Genomic DNA, 13768 nt, shown 5'->3' with positions numbered 1-13768 from the left:
TACAAAATATACAAAAGCTGTATTATGAGGAATTCAACTATCTACATTTACTTACATGGTTTACAGATAGCTTATAGATAAAATACTGGCCTCTAAAATTCCAGCAAAATATACAAGGTTTACTCTTAGTTCTATTCCTCCGAGAAGGAATCTAGGCATGGCTCTATAGTAAATTCATTAGAACTTGTTTGACATCCCAAATACTAATTAAAGCATAAGGGTACCAGATACAGAAATAGATACGAGTGCATTTAAAATAATTATATGCAGTATAATAAAATATATTACAATCCCTTACAAAATAAGTTAGAGTTCCAAATCTTACAATACTGAGACAAAATAAAAATAAGTACAAGGCTCTTCAAAAGTTGGACTCATCAAAGTGTGAAAACAAAATAAGCACTTGTAATAGTTCATGGATCCACGGGATCCTTAATGGCTTCAATGGGCAAGTTAGCTAGCAGTTCTTCACTATTGTCCTCATCTGAAGGAGGATCATAGAAATGGGTGAGTTCCATATACCCAATAAGAAAAAGAGTATCTAATTAATATTACTAAGATTTTAAAAGTAATTAAATTTATAAATAATACCTTATCCACTTACCATCGAAGAACGTGCATAGGGTTTATTTTAATAATAAAGAAAATATTTTATTTGTTTTAGAAAAACGTTAACATCAAATTAATCATACCAAACATATAATCATGTCATCTAAATAGAGAAAATCAAACAAATCATATCATATTATTCTTTCATTTCATCTTTACTTATTTTTCGCGCGAAGCCGTACTAACCTCTATCTATTAAGGGCAATACAGATTCCCGACTACCACTGTGGAATGACAATTTCATTTCACATCATTTTCAACATATTTGCAATTTGCTAAACCACAACACATTTTCAACTTACCAAACCATGAAACATTCTATGACCACGGTTGTGTCAACTACAGTAGTCTTACATATAAATTATAGTCATGATTGTACGTCACCAATGTGACCCTTACAATCATATTGCGTCACCACTCTCATCAAAGGGTACACTGTCATCTATAAGGAGCGATCCTCTCATGTCTTTTCAGACCACATGGGAGGAGAAACAGAACCCCTCAAGATGAAAAGCCTAACAGATAATGTTAATTTAAATACCATGCATGCAAACATCAATATTCATTCCATATGTTTGTCAAATAACATCATGCTTTCTGTGTTATCTCTTATCATGCGATTATTTTCATCATGTTTACTTATTTACTTATTAGAACAATACAAATCATAAAATATCATGGAATATTTACATAAGTATATTTAAACCATAACAATAATTAAACATGTAACAAGCAATCTCATATTCATGCAATATTCCTTTTATCACTCTAGAAATACTGCTTAAAACGTGCAAATAAATACCAAATTTTCTTACCAAAGCTTGAAGTTTTCTACACTCCTCTTCCTTCTATTCTTTCCTTTTTTCTCTCTCTATATCTCTCTCTTTCACTCTCTCTTTAGAATTACTTTGGTGAATGGAAAAATGAAGATGATGTGATGAAGGAGTGGTGGGGAGGGTCCCTATTTATAAAAAAAAGGGACTGTTGGATTTCTACTAAGTGGTGCAAATCCGTGAGGAGAGAGGGAGTAAAAAAAGTGACCGACGTGATGCAATGACTAACAAACATGACTGACAAACAGTCGACAAGATGACAGTGATGCGATGGTGGCACGAAAACTAAAGGCACATTGGCCGAGGGACAACACACGCCTCCCAAACAATTACGGCACACGCCCCCCAAGGTACAACACACATTGCCCTATCACATGCACAGGCTTGTTGCACACTGGCAGTGTTTGCCGCGTGCGCTGGCCGAGGGCCTGTGTGCGCAAGCTCATGTACAGGTGTGCAAATCTATGCATCATCTGCTCGGAATGTGATGCGCGTGCAGACTATGCGCCTCGCGCCCCACGTGGATGGGTCCTGTGCGCAAACGCATGTCCGTGTTGATTGTATGTACGTGGCACACAGTGCCCGTATGAGCGGAGAAAAATTTCCCACGGCCTTTATGTAGGATTTCTTTGTCGTTTTCCTTCTTTGTTTTCTTAAAATTTTTAAAATTAGTAAAAATAAATAAAATACATAAATACATAAATAAATAAGTAATAACTACGCAAAAATATAAATTTTAAATTTTTAAATATGATTTCACTCGAAAATTAAAATCACAAATTTAAAGAGCTAATGGCCTTAGGGCCCGAACAAATAGAGATTTTACAATAATTAAGTGCGAAGGTTATCGAGGTATTACAACCTGCATATGGGTGATTGGATTTAGGATGAGTTCCAAGATACTCAATAAAATAAATAGTAATAAAGTCATACAAATATGTTTAAAATGTTCGTTAATGCAGTTTTAAAAGAAGCAGTGATATTTCAAATATTATCACAAGTTATCTAATTGCATACCATACATCCATATTCAACATCAGTAACCCATTTAATTGTCATATGACGCTCAATACCATATTCAATGGGTTTACATAACACATATATTTATTATATTGGGTTTTTGACTCTTCTTCTGACACCGTTTTATTAATAATTTATTGATCTAAATTTAAATTTTATTAATTAGAAACCTACGCGTGTAGCTGCTTATATTTATTTTCAAGGAGGGCAACATGGACACCAACTAGCTAAGAGTGAGTGCTTAAACAATTTACAATATAATGACGTAAAATATGCATATAATCTCTTAGTCCTCTCTAGGCACCATCCCGTAATTTTCACTCCGGTTGCCATTATTCATGCCCTTGAGCTTAGAACATGAATAATAATTGGTTCAAAGTCTATAGACCACTGAACCACATTCCCAAAACTAGAACTCAATACCTCACCCAAAATCTAACAGTTTCCCTTATTAAACTCCATAACCCTTTTGGAAAATATAGTCAATCAAATTTCGACTAGACTCTTTGTTATTTTACATTTTAGACTCCCTTAATTTTCTTAATTTATTATTCTAAATTTTAGAATTTATTCGACCTATTAATTTATTAAAGTTTATAATTTATCTTAATTATGTACCTAGGTTTTAAGTGAATTAATTGTTTTTAATTCTTAATTAAGTTTTATAGCTTTAATTTTCTTATTTTTAGTTAACTTTAAATAATTTGTTCTAAATTGTTAATTTTAACAATTTTATACAATTTAAAATAATTACTAAATTCCATACTTCCTCCCAAATTATTGCATTTTACATTTTCACTTTATTTTTAATTTCAATTACCATTTTCCCGAAAGATCATTTCACCCTTAACCATATTGCCTGAGAGAAAGCCCAAAGAACTTTTTTATACTGGGCCCGTGGCCTAGTGGGCTTCCACGAGGGCCTCTCGGAGTGTCATGCCAAGCAGGCCTGCTCGACTCACCTAGCCTGCTGCGCAAGGCAGCAGACATGCGGGGCTTATACTGAGGCGCATTGAACGTCTTGACACAAGTCCCTGCATATATATGCGTGTGCGCCCGTGCTGCATACAATGCTTGTGTGTGCAGGTCCCCTCGGCGTCCGCAGATGCCTGGCAATACCTCGTGATCCCATGCGCAGCTCACTACGCGTACATAATGTGTGCTAGGGAAGTCTTTCCCGACATATTTGGGTGTTTAGAAAGAAACCTATGCGCAATCCCCCGCGATAGAGCTGCGTGTGTCATTTTTAACAACACTTTCGTGTCTGCCTCGATTAGCAGAGGCAATTTAGGCCTCTGTTAATGATTTCAATCATTTTTTTTCATTTAAATTCCAATTGCTTTCTTTGCGTTGTTTTTCCATGATTAAAGCATCATTAACATTCCTTAAAACCTTCAAAAATTACATAATTTAACCAAGGAAAAATAGTTATGACACGGGCGCGCTTCATGTTGGGTTAAAACACTACACAACATCCATTTGAACGAGAATTACCGTCAATATGCATGCTAAAAGACCATACTTGCATAAACTAGATTACACTTTATCTTACCTCAATGAAGACACGAATTTGAGTTCAAACGCACGAAAAAAGGTCAGGTTTGAGGCTGGGAAAGTGTTCTGCAACATGCCTGGAAGCTGTTGCAGAAACAGAGTGATTTTTTTGTGAGATAAAATTCTAGTTTTAGGGAGTTTATCTTAATTAGTGGGTTTCCATTAAGTTTCTAATACCATAGCCAAGTTTTAGTTTACGAGAATCCTACTGAAATAACCAAGCAGAAGAGAGAATGGAAGGAAATTAGTAGAATACCTGTCAGGTCTGCAAGTTCCAGAAATTTACAAAGGATTGGCTATGGGTTGAAGCCTTCTGCACAATCTGGAGTCCTAGGGTTGTTAAGAATAGTGTTTAATCATAAAAGAAAAGTGGAAGAATACAATTTAAGACGAAAAAAAGCTTAACTTAATAAGAAAGTCAGATTCTTGTGCATAGACTCACCCAAACTCACTCTGTAACGACCCCGGTGGGTGTTAACACCCTCACACCCACGTTCTATTTCTTCATTCTCACACTCGACTGCACTTCCTAAATTCTCTCTAAACCCACTGGATTTTAAATCTTTCATTTTTTGGCCAAATGAAGGAAGAAGATCTTAGGTATAAGAAGGTTTTAAGTGGGATTTTTCTGGCAAATCCTAGTCTTCAATTTTCATGCAAGCAGCCTCAACTGTTGATGCTAAGGAGTGACTGACAGCATGCCAAGAAGAAGGGTTGGGTTGGCCAGCTGGCTGGGTGATCTGGTTTCCTCTGCCAGGTGGCTGGAACACTACCACAAACTGGACTTTAATGGTGTCCAGTTAATGTCCACCTGAAGTCACTCACATAACTTGCATTTAAGGGAAATGTTGTCCGTGGGCGAAGAGGATTTTGGAATCTGCAAGGCTGCGGGCGACAACACTTGAGGTTTCCAGCCTGCCTATGCCGAGTTCGTGTGTGCGCATAAGAGCACATACACACGTAGTGGATTATGTAGGTTTCCAAGCACGCAGGCTTAGAAGATGAATCCCACTCAGGTCTGCGGGCTAGTGTGCCCGCTCGCTGATAGGCTCGAGGGTGAAGAATTTTCTTGTTCCCACGGGTTGTAATTCGTTTTCCATTTGTTTTTAAATATATGTATTTTATGCAAACTTTAATTCAATAAAATTGGAAACAAAATTACAATTAAATCATTCAAAACATAATACCACATACAAATGCTATTTTATTTATAAAAATTCAGTACTTATGAAGTGGAATGTTTCTCCCCCCTTAAAGAAAATGTCCCCAAATTTGGAATTACAAAAACAACCCTGAATATATCTCTCATGGTAGTCTTAACTTCCCAAGTCACTTCTTGAGGAGAGTGATGATACAATTGTACTTTGACCATAGGAATCTATTGACATTGTAGTACCCTAATCTGTCTGTCGAGGATACAGACTAGATATTCTTCGTTTAACAAATTAGGTTACGCGTTAACAACTTATAAGAAATGAAATGAGTTAGATCACGATGATATTTTCTAAGCATCGATACATGGAAAATATCATGAATACCTGAAAGTTGAGGTGGAAGGGCTAAGTGATATACAATAGGACCAAGCCATTCCAAAATGTGAAAAGGTCCAATGAATCTAAGACTCAGTTTTCTGCATCTCCCAAATCTCATGATCCCCTAAGCAGATAAACCTTGAGAAATATATGATCTCGACTGCAAATTATGGATTTTTTCTCTTGTTATCAGCATAGCTCTTCTGCCAACTCTGCGCAGTGAACAAATTTCTTCGAATGACAGAAATCTTATTAAGAGTTTCTTAGACTAGGTCAGGTCCAGACAAATATCTCTTCCCAACTTCATCTCAACAAGAAGGAGAACGATAGGGTCTGCCATACAATGCCTTATATGGTGTCATCCCAATACTAGAATGGTAGCTATTGTTATAGACAAACTCTACCAACGGTAAGTGTCCATCCCAACTACCTTCAAAATCAAACATACATGATCTCAGCATATCTTTAAGCATTTGTATAGTTCATTCAGATTGTCCTTTAGTCTGTGGATAGATGGCAGTACTGAAAAAAAGACAAGTACTAAGAGTGTTCTAGAAATTAGACCAAAATTTGGAGTTAAATTGTGAGTCTCAATTAGAAACGATAAATACTAGGATACCATAAAGACGAACAATTTCTCGAATATAAAGCTCTGGTAATCGACTAAGAGTGTATGTAGTTTTAATAGCCAAAAAGTGCTAACTTAGTCAATCTATCAACAATTACCTGAATAGCATTATGTCCATGGCTAGTATGGGGCAATCCAATAATAAAGTCCACAATCACACGTTCTCATTTCTATTCAGGAATAGGGAAAGGCTAAAGCAAACCTATGACATTCCTGGACTTATTTAATTTGAACTATCCGCATTTTTAAATTTGTAATTTATATTTATGTTTAAAAGTTTATTTTGTGCATGGTTTTAAATACATTTTTATCTGAAAAAGAATATTTAAAAAATATAAAAACAATAAAGAACAACAAAATAAAAAGAAAACATGTCCTGTGGGCAAGCCTCGTAGGAAATTTGTGATATCTCAAGTGCTAATTAAGGCAAATGGGTGTCAAATACATATTCAGAATAACGAGTGCAGGATAATATTTATGCAACATAATCAAATCTTAACAAATTTCTTACAGATATATATATATAATATTCCAAATAAATACATCACTGAGGCCAAAAGTAGCTACAAAATACAAAACATAAGGGTCACTTCTTTTACTATGCTACTGGAATTCATTAGAGTGCAGAAATAGACATGCTCTCAAACTTGTGAGTCCATGGGATCCTAATAGACTTCCAATGGTAGGTCTGTCTACGGTTCCTCATTTTCTTCCTCATTTAGGGAGAATAAAAAGAGTGAGTTTCATATGCTCAGTAAGAAAAATAATATTAAATTAACATCGTAAGATTTCAAAAGTTTATTATTTTATCTCACCATTTAGCTTCCTCGTTCGTATAACTCATCATTCGGAAAAAATAATTTATTTTTATATTAAAATAGTACGTTAGCACAAAAAATTAATTATACATATATCACGCCAAATAATAGAGAAAATCAAATAAATCATTACATGCACAAATTTTTTCCATGTCATGCTTCACGAAGTCATTACAAACTTCCATCTCTGAGGGTAAGTACAGATACAGATTTCCAACAGCCTAAGTGGAATGACCAGATGAGATACAAATATGACAATTTGCTCAGGGCCACTTCCAGCTGGCCAAACCATGGTATGATTTATGACCACAACTGTACGAACTATAGTGGTCTTAATAGATAGTCTATAGTCACGACATTACTTAGTCATGGGTGACCCCTACAGATAGTGTGATACCACTCTCGTTAGAGGGCACACCGTCATCCACTAGCAGCGATCCTCTTACGTCTTTTCAGACCAGATAGGGGAGGGAGAAACAGACATCTCAAAGGGCAAGAGGAACAGATACCCCTAAAAGATAAAAAGCTTAACAAGACACTTGATGCAATATGCATGTCAATACAGATACATTTCAAACCATACATGCTTCATTCCACTTTTTATTTTTATTTTTATTTTTATTTTACTTTTATTATCATGGGCTACGTATTACATTAATTACATGCAAAATCGTTAAGTGTCAGTAAATCACACAACATGCTTGAAAATAAGAACATTTCGACTCATTCGAATATATAGGCATGCAAAACAGGCAAAATAACTACCATATTAAATTTTTTTTATCTAAAAAATACTTCTCAAGACGTCGAAAGTAATACTAGATTCCTTACTGAAACCTCAATGTTTCTTCTTCACCAATTTTTCTTTCTTTCTCTTCTTCTCTCACTAATTTACTATATCTCTCTCTCTCTTTATACCTTTGAAAAATGAAAGAAATAGAAGCGTAGAGAGCAAGGGAAGGGGAGGGCAATTTATAGAATTTTAGAACCGTTGGATTCGCACAAAGTGGCAAAATCCAATGAAGAGAGAGGAGAAAAAGATTATTGGCACAAAAAATGAGGAAAAAAATTTTCCTCTACCGGCAGTAGCGACACGCTACCCAAGGCAATGGGAGAGCACTACTCGAGGTGGCAAAGCCTGGCCGACGTGCAGGCCCTAAGCACACAGGGCCTGTCCGTGCAGACCTACTGCGTGGAAGACGCACACACAGTGTGCGGCGCCAATCCGTGCGCTAAGTGATTCGCGGACGGCCCACCTGCACGCGCATGTCCTGACCCCACGCTGTGCGCACGGACTGGACGTGCGCGCTATGCGCACGTCCCGTACGTGAGTGTGTGCGGAGGGAAATTCGCGTTGTGCGTACATCCCACGCGTGCTGACATGCGGATGGGTCGTGCATGCTGTGCATATACCCCGCGGCCACTGTGCGTGCACATAGTGCCCAACACCTGAAGGGGCAACTGTTTTCTCACGGGATTTTTCTCGCGAGTAGGCTTTCTCCCGTTTCACCATTTTTCAATTTTTTTCTAAATTTTTCTTTTGAAATAAAATAAAATTAATAAAATAAATAAAAAATAAAAAATAAAAAAAAATTAAAATCATGGATCTTGAGAACTGTATAAATTAATTTAAATTAAGGCAGGCAAAGCTCTGAATAAATAGAGTTTCTAAATCATTTTAGCACAGTAATAGGCAGGGTGTTACAAAATTTCTTGCGGATGCGTATGCGAACCCATGAGCCCGTACGCATTCGTGCTCGCAAGCCCGCATGCATGTTGATTTATTTCGCACACGCACATGAGGGGTAGAATCTGCCCGCTACAATTGCCATGTGCGATGCTACTACAACTGCTGGTCAGCCATTAAGGCCGATCGACGACCAAGATAGATTGTATGTGATCCAATAAATCACATGCATCTTTGCTTGGGTATTTAAACCAAAACAACCACTCTATTTTTTTCATTTCTTCTCCATTTTCTTCTTCTCTACCTTTCTTCTTCACTTGACAGAGGAAGAGAGAGAGGGTTAAGAGAAAAATTGTGTGCAACCTGGGAAGCCCCAAACTTTCTTCCTCCTCCGCCATGAGTTTTTCTCGTGTCCTCTTCCTTTAGCTGAAGGTAAGAATTTTAGTATTTATTGTTATCCTTCTAATGCCTTTTCTAGGATTTTAGACTATTTAAAATCAAATTACATGCTTGGTTAGGGATTGTTTCATGCATGTGAGTGTTTTGAATTTCACTAAGTGTTTAATGAGTTTTTTTTTTTATGTTAAATGTTAAAATGATTGTGCATGTTTGAAGAAGGTTTGAAATGCTTGAAATGTGCAGATTGAAATAGTAAAAATAGCTTCAAAATGGATTTTGGGCACCAAGCTGCTAGGATCGGTCATGGTTTGCGGCTGTGCTGCGACTTTGCACGCAAAGGACATGGTCTCTGGCATGTTGCGTGCGTGTAGTATGTAATACCTTCGAACCTCTATATTCAGATATCGTATTTTTAAAATACATATTTTTGTAATTTACGATGTTTTAACGTTAATTTTAATTTATCGGCATTTAAATTTTATGCATGATTTTATTTTAATTTTAATTTTATTTATTTTTTCACAAAATAATTGAGAAATTTTCAAAAAGGAATAAAATAAAATGAAATTAAAAAATCAAAGGGGGAAAACCTGCAATGCTGTGGGAACAACCTGCAGGAACGATCCACACCTACGTGCAAGCAACGCATGTGGGCCAGTCATCTTACAAATGTGACAATGGGTGCGCAAGCCTGCGCGCTGGCCAGCCTATCTTGTCAACCTGCAGTGCGCAGCTCCACACGTGTATGGTCACCCTGAGTGACTAATTAATGAAGGGTTATCCCATCCACCCATCACCTCTGCCCAGTCGGGCGTGCATGGCCACCATGTGGCGCGCATGAGCATGGCTTGTTGGCCACTTAGCCAATCGACAACCATCAATAACCCATGTGATCTGATGATTCACATGCCTTTGAAAAAACTTATTTAAAGGGCCACTTCCCTCCCTTCTCTTCACAAAAATTTCTACTTCATTTTCTAGAGGGAATTTGAGGAAAATTATGAGAGAATTAATGGAGAGCGGAAGTTCAATTTCCATCATACGATTCACGAATTGCTGAGCAACCTTTCCATCTTTCCCTGTTAGGACTTCTAAAAGCATAAAGGTTTTGGTGAGGGATTTCTTACTATTTTTTCGTACATTTCTAAGTAAATTTATAAATAATTGACTTATGATATCAAATTATTTTTAATGCATAAAAATGAATATCTTTTATAATCATAATTTTTCGAATATTTGACAAGATTTGATATATGTTTTTTATCTTCTTTAAAATGAAAATCCATGTTTAGTTTAAACTCCAAAAATTACTAATGTGTTTGTGCAAATTTGGCCCTCTATCTTGCCTTTGGTTGATGGCAGATAAGGTGATTGTGACATCCCAAATACCTAATGGGTAAAAAGGAGCCAACTACTTAAGTAGTTATGAGTGCAAAAATAATTTTTGACATTGAAGCAGAAATTTGAAATCCCTTGCAAAACAAACTAAGTTTTAAGAACTTACATCAAATACCATAGTTTGGCAATCTTAAATGATTGAATACAAAAGTGGGATTTTTACAGAATTTTATATCAGAGTGCGAAATAATTATTGCACTCGAATTATGTCCTAAATAATTTTCAAGAATCCATGAAAGGTTCTATTCAAACTTCGAGGTAACTCGGGGAGCAAATTCTCAACTTCCACATCATTTAGGGGTATGGATTAGGGGTGAGTTCTATGTAAACTAAGTAAGAGAAATAGTATTTACATCACATTGTCAAGGTTTAAAAAGTAAACAATTTGAATAATACTTTATGTACCTTTTTCCAAGAAGAACCGTTGTAGGAGGAGGATATTTAATTATTTAAAAAACTCTTTTATCTTTATTAAGGAAATCCAATGAAAAAGTTACATAACCAAGCTAAGAGCACCATTATTCAACATCTAAGTAGGCATGTTATATCATAGTTGACATACTCAAACGTATCAAACATCCAATAGAAATCAAACAAAAAACTTATGCAGTAAACAAAAGAACCATGATACAAATCATCATGGAGATTCAATTATCAAAAGTAGTGTACTCATTAAACAAAAAAAACTATCGCATAAATCATCATGGAGGTTAAGCTATTACAAGCAATATACTTAGTAAATAGAATAACCATCATACAAATCATCATAGAGATTTTACTAATATTAGTACCATACTGAGTAAATAGAAGAACCATCGTATAAATCATCATAGAGATTCAACTAGTACGAGTAGCATACTTAGTAAATAGAAGAACCATCATACAAATCGTCATTGAGATCAACTAGTATGAGTAACATACTCAGTAATCAGAAGAATCATCATATAAATCATTATAGAGATTCAACTAGTATGAGCAACATACTCAGTAATAAGAAGAATCATCATACGAATCAGTATTGAGATTCAACCAGTATGAGCAACATACTCAATAAACAAAAGAAGTATCATACAATTCATTATAGAGATTCAATTAGTACGAGCAACATACTCAATAAATAGAAGAAGCATTGTACGAATCATTGTAGAATTTCTGATAATGTCCTTAACCATATGTATGTTTTATTAAGTCTTTTACTGACCTTCGTGTGAAGCTGTTACAACATGTATCCACTAAGGACAGAAAAGATCCCCGACTACCGCTGTGAATCATATATCCATTCTCGGATCCTTACCATTTTCTCATCTAGACTCCAACCATGGCCATCTATTGGCCACGGGGACCCTACATTCACCTAACACATATCCTCTCTTGTCAGAGGGAACATCGATCATCACAAGGAGTGGTTCACCAACATTTATTAAGAGAATGGAGAAATAGAAACTCCTCAAAGATAATAGTCAAACGAATTTCTTCTTTTTTTTCACTTATTTAATTCATGTTCACAATAATTTCATATTCTCTCATATGCATACTACATGTTCAATGCAATCGTTTTTGAATCCACAGGGATTCCATAATTTATTAGGCCCGTAGCATTTTTTTCATATATCTGGCCTAAAGGCTCATGTCTAACCCGAAGGCTCATTTCACGTATTCGGTCCGAAGACCCATCTTACCCGGATTTGACCTTCAGGTCATTTTTTTGAACCAAGGTCCATTAGAATAACCCTCTTCACCATTACTAAGGTAAGGCGAAGGGCCAAACACGCCATGTAAAATCCAATCATCATATTTTGATGGTTAAATAATGATCAATCACCATAGAGACTTAGACATTAAACCAATACGTTCAAAAATACCGAACATCAATCTTGTAGGAATTCATATATTACAGTCATACGACACTCTATCATGTATCATACCTCACGTCTAGAAACCAGTTAGGGTTCAACAACATGTTTGAACAAAGGCCTATTATATCCAGATTTGACCATTGAGATATTCTTTAAAGCCAAAACTCCTTAGAATAACCCTCTTTGTCATTACTGATGGTAAGACAGAGGGTCAATCCCACATGTATCTCAAATCATCATTATAACACATATAATGAATGATTATCAAAATAAATTACCAAACAACCATAGAAATCCGTTTAAAAGAATATCCAATTTTACCAAATTAATTAACTAAAAAGAGCACTTAGAAATATAGATGAAAATACCAAAGAATCCCTTACCGTAACCGAATCGATTGGTCTTTTGGAAAGGGGAGAAAAGAACTTCTAGCATTCCTTGGATAAGCTTTGTAAAACTCCTACTTCTTTTCTTTATTTTTTACTTATTTCTCTCTCTAAAATTCTCTCTTTCTCACTCTAAAACTTCTCTCTTGAAAGTGAAAATGGAAGATGAAATGAAGTGTGGAAAATGAGGGAAAAAGAGAGCCTTTAAATAGACATGGAGAAGGCTTATATGTGCACCACATGACAAGCATCCAAGAAGGAAGAGTAAAGGTGAGTGATGTGGGGGTGTTCGTGGGACCCGCAACATGGGGGAGGCATGGGACTTTTCCTTTCTTTTCTGTCTTTTAACTCTTTTATCTTTTTTCCATCTTTTATTTTATTTGAAATTTAAAAATATAATTTAGAGATAAGATTAAAATTTTAATTAGACAAATACCTATTTTTATTTTACCTTGTTGAAAAGTCATAATTATAAATTAAAGATAAAATCAAATTTAAATATTTTAAATAAACAAATACTAAATTAAAAAAAATACCAAATTAAAAAAAAATACCAAATATTAAATTTAAATTAAATAAAAAATACAAAATTTAATAAAATAAAATATGGTAAAAATTAAAATGCAAAAATATTAATAATTTAAAATGTAGAGAAATTAATTACCGATAAAAATTTAAAATGACTATTATGCCCAAATTAATAGAGTTTTGACCGTACGCTAAAATTTGCCCCCACCTTTAGAATTTTGGTCCTCCAAATTTGAAAAAGATTTTTTATTTTTAGAAAAATAATTGGGGAAACTGCTCCCGCATTTCTTCTTTTATAACACACCTAAGGTATAACTGGTAGGTGGTTGTCTTCCGAAATTCATGAATCTAAATTATTTCATTTACTTTCTTACCTTCGAGAATTAATACAGGATTATGTGAAAAATGTCCCTTCTATATTCTCTAATTACACCAATATACACATTGTCTTTAAAGGTTTGGGATTTAGAACTATGTTTGATGTAATAGTTTACTGACATCAAAGTATTATTTATAGATT

The 13768-nt window shown here is 35.1% G+C and overlaps 1 long non-coding RNA gene across 2 annotated transcripts; it reads right to left on the bottom strand.

Annotated features, from left to right (window-relative positions):
• Positions 1–246: 246 nt before the first annotated feature.
• On the bottom strand, positions 247–5144 carry LOC110824502 (uncharacterized). Of its 2 annotated transcripts, XR_015812768.1 has the most exons (4): positions 4459–5144; positions 4273–4346; positions 4015–4100; positions 247–484 (listed from the first exon to the last, which is right to left on the bottom strand). It is a non-coding gene; the product is annotated as an uncharacterized LOC110824502 (long non-coding RNA). The 2 variants fall into 2 exon arrangements; XR_015812767.1 differs by lacking the exon at positions 4015–4100 and having other exon boundaries at positions 4459–5124.
• Between the last annotated feature and the right edge of the window lie 8624 nt (positions 5145–13768).

The sequence above is a fragment of the Carica papaya genome, chromosome 6 (genome assembly GCF_054855325.1).
Source record: "Carica papaya isolate Zhongbai chromosome 6, ASM5485532v1, whole genome shotgun sequence".
NCBI lineage: Eukaryota > Viridiplantae > Streptophyta > Magnoliopsida > Brassicales > Caricaceae > Carica > Carica papaya.
This window is presented reverse-complemented; position numbering and strand designations above follow the sequence as displayed.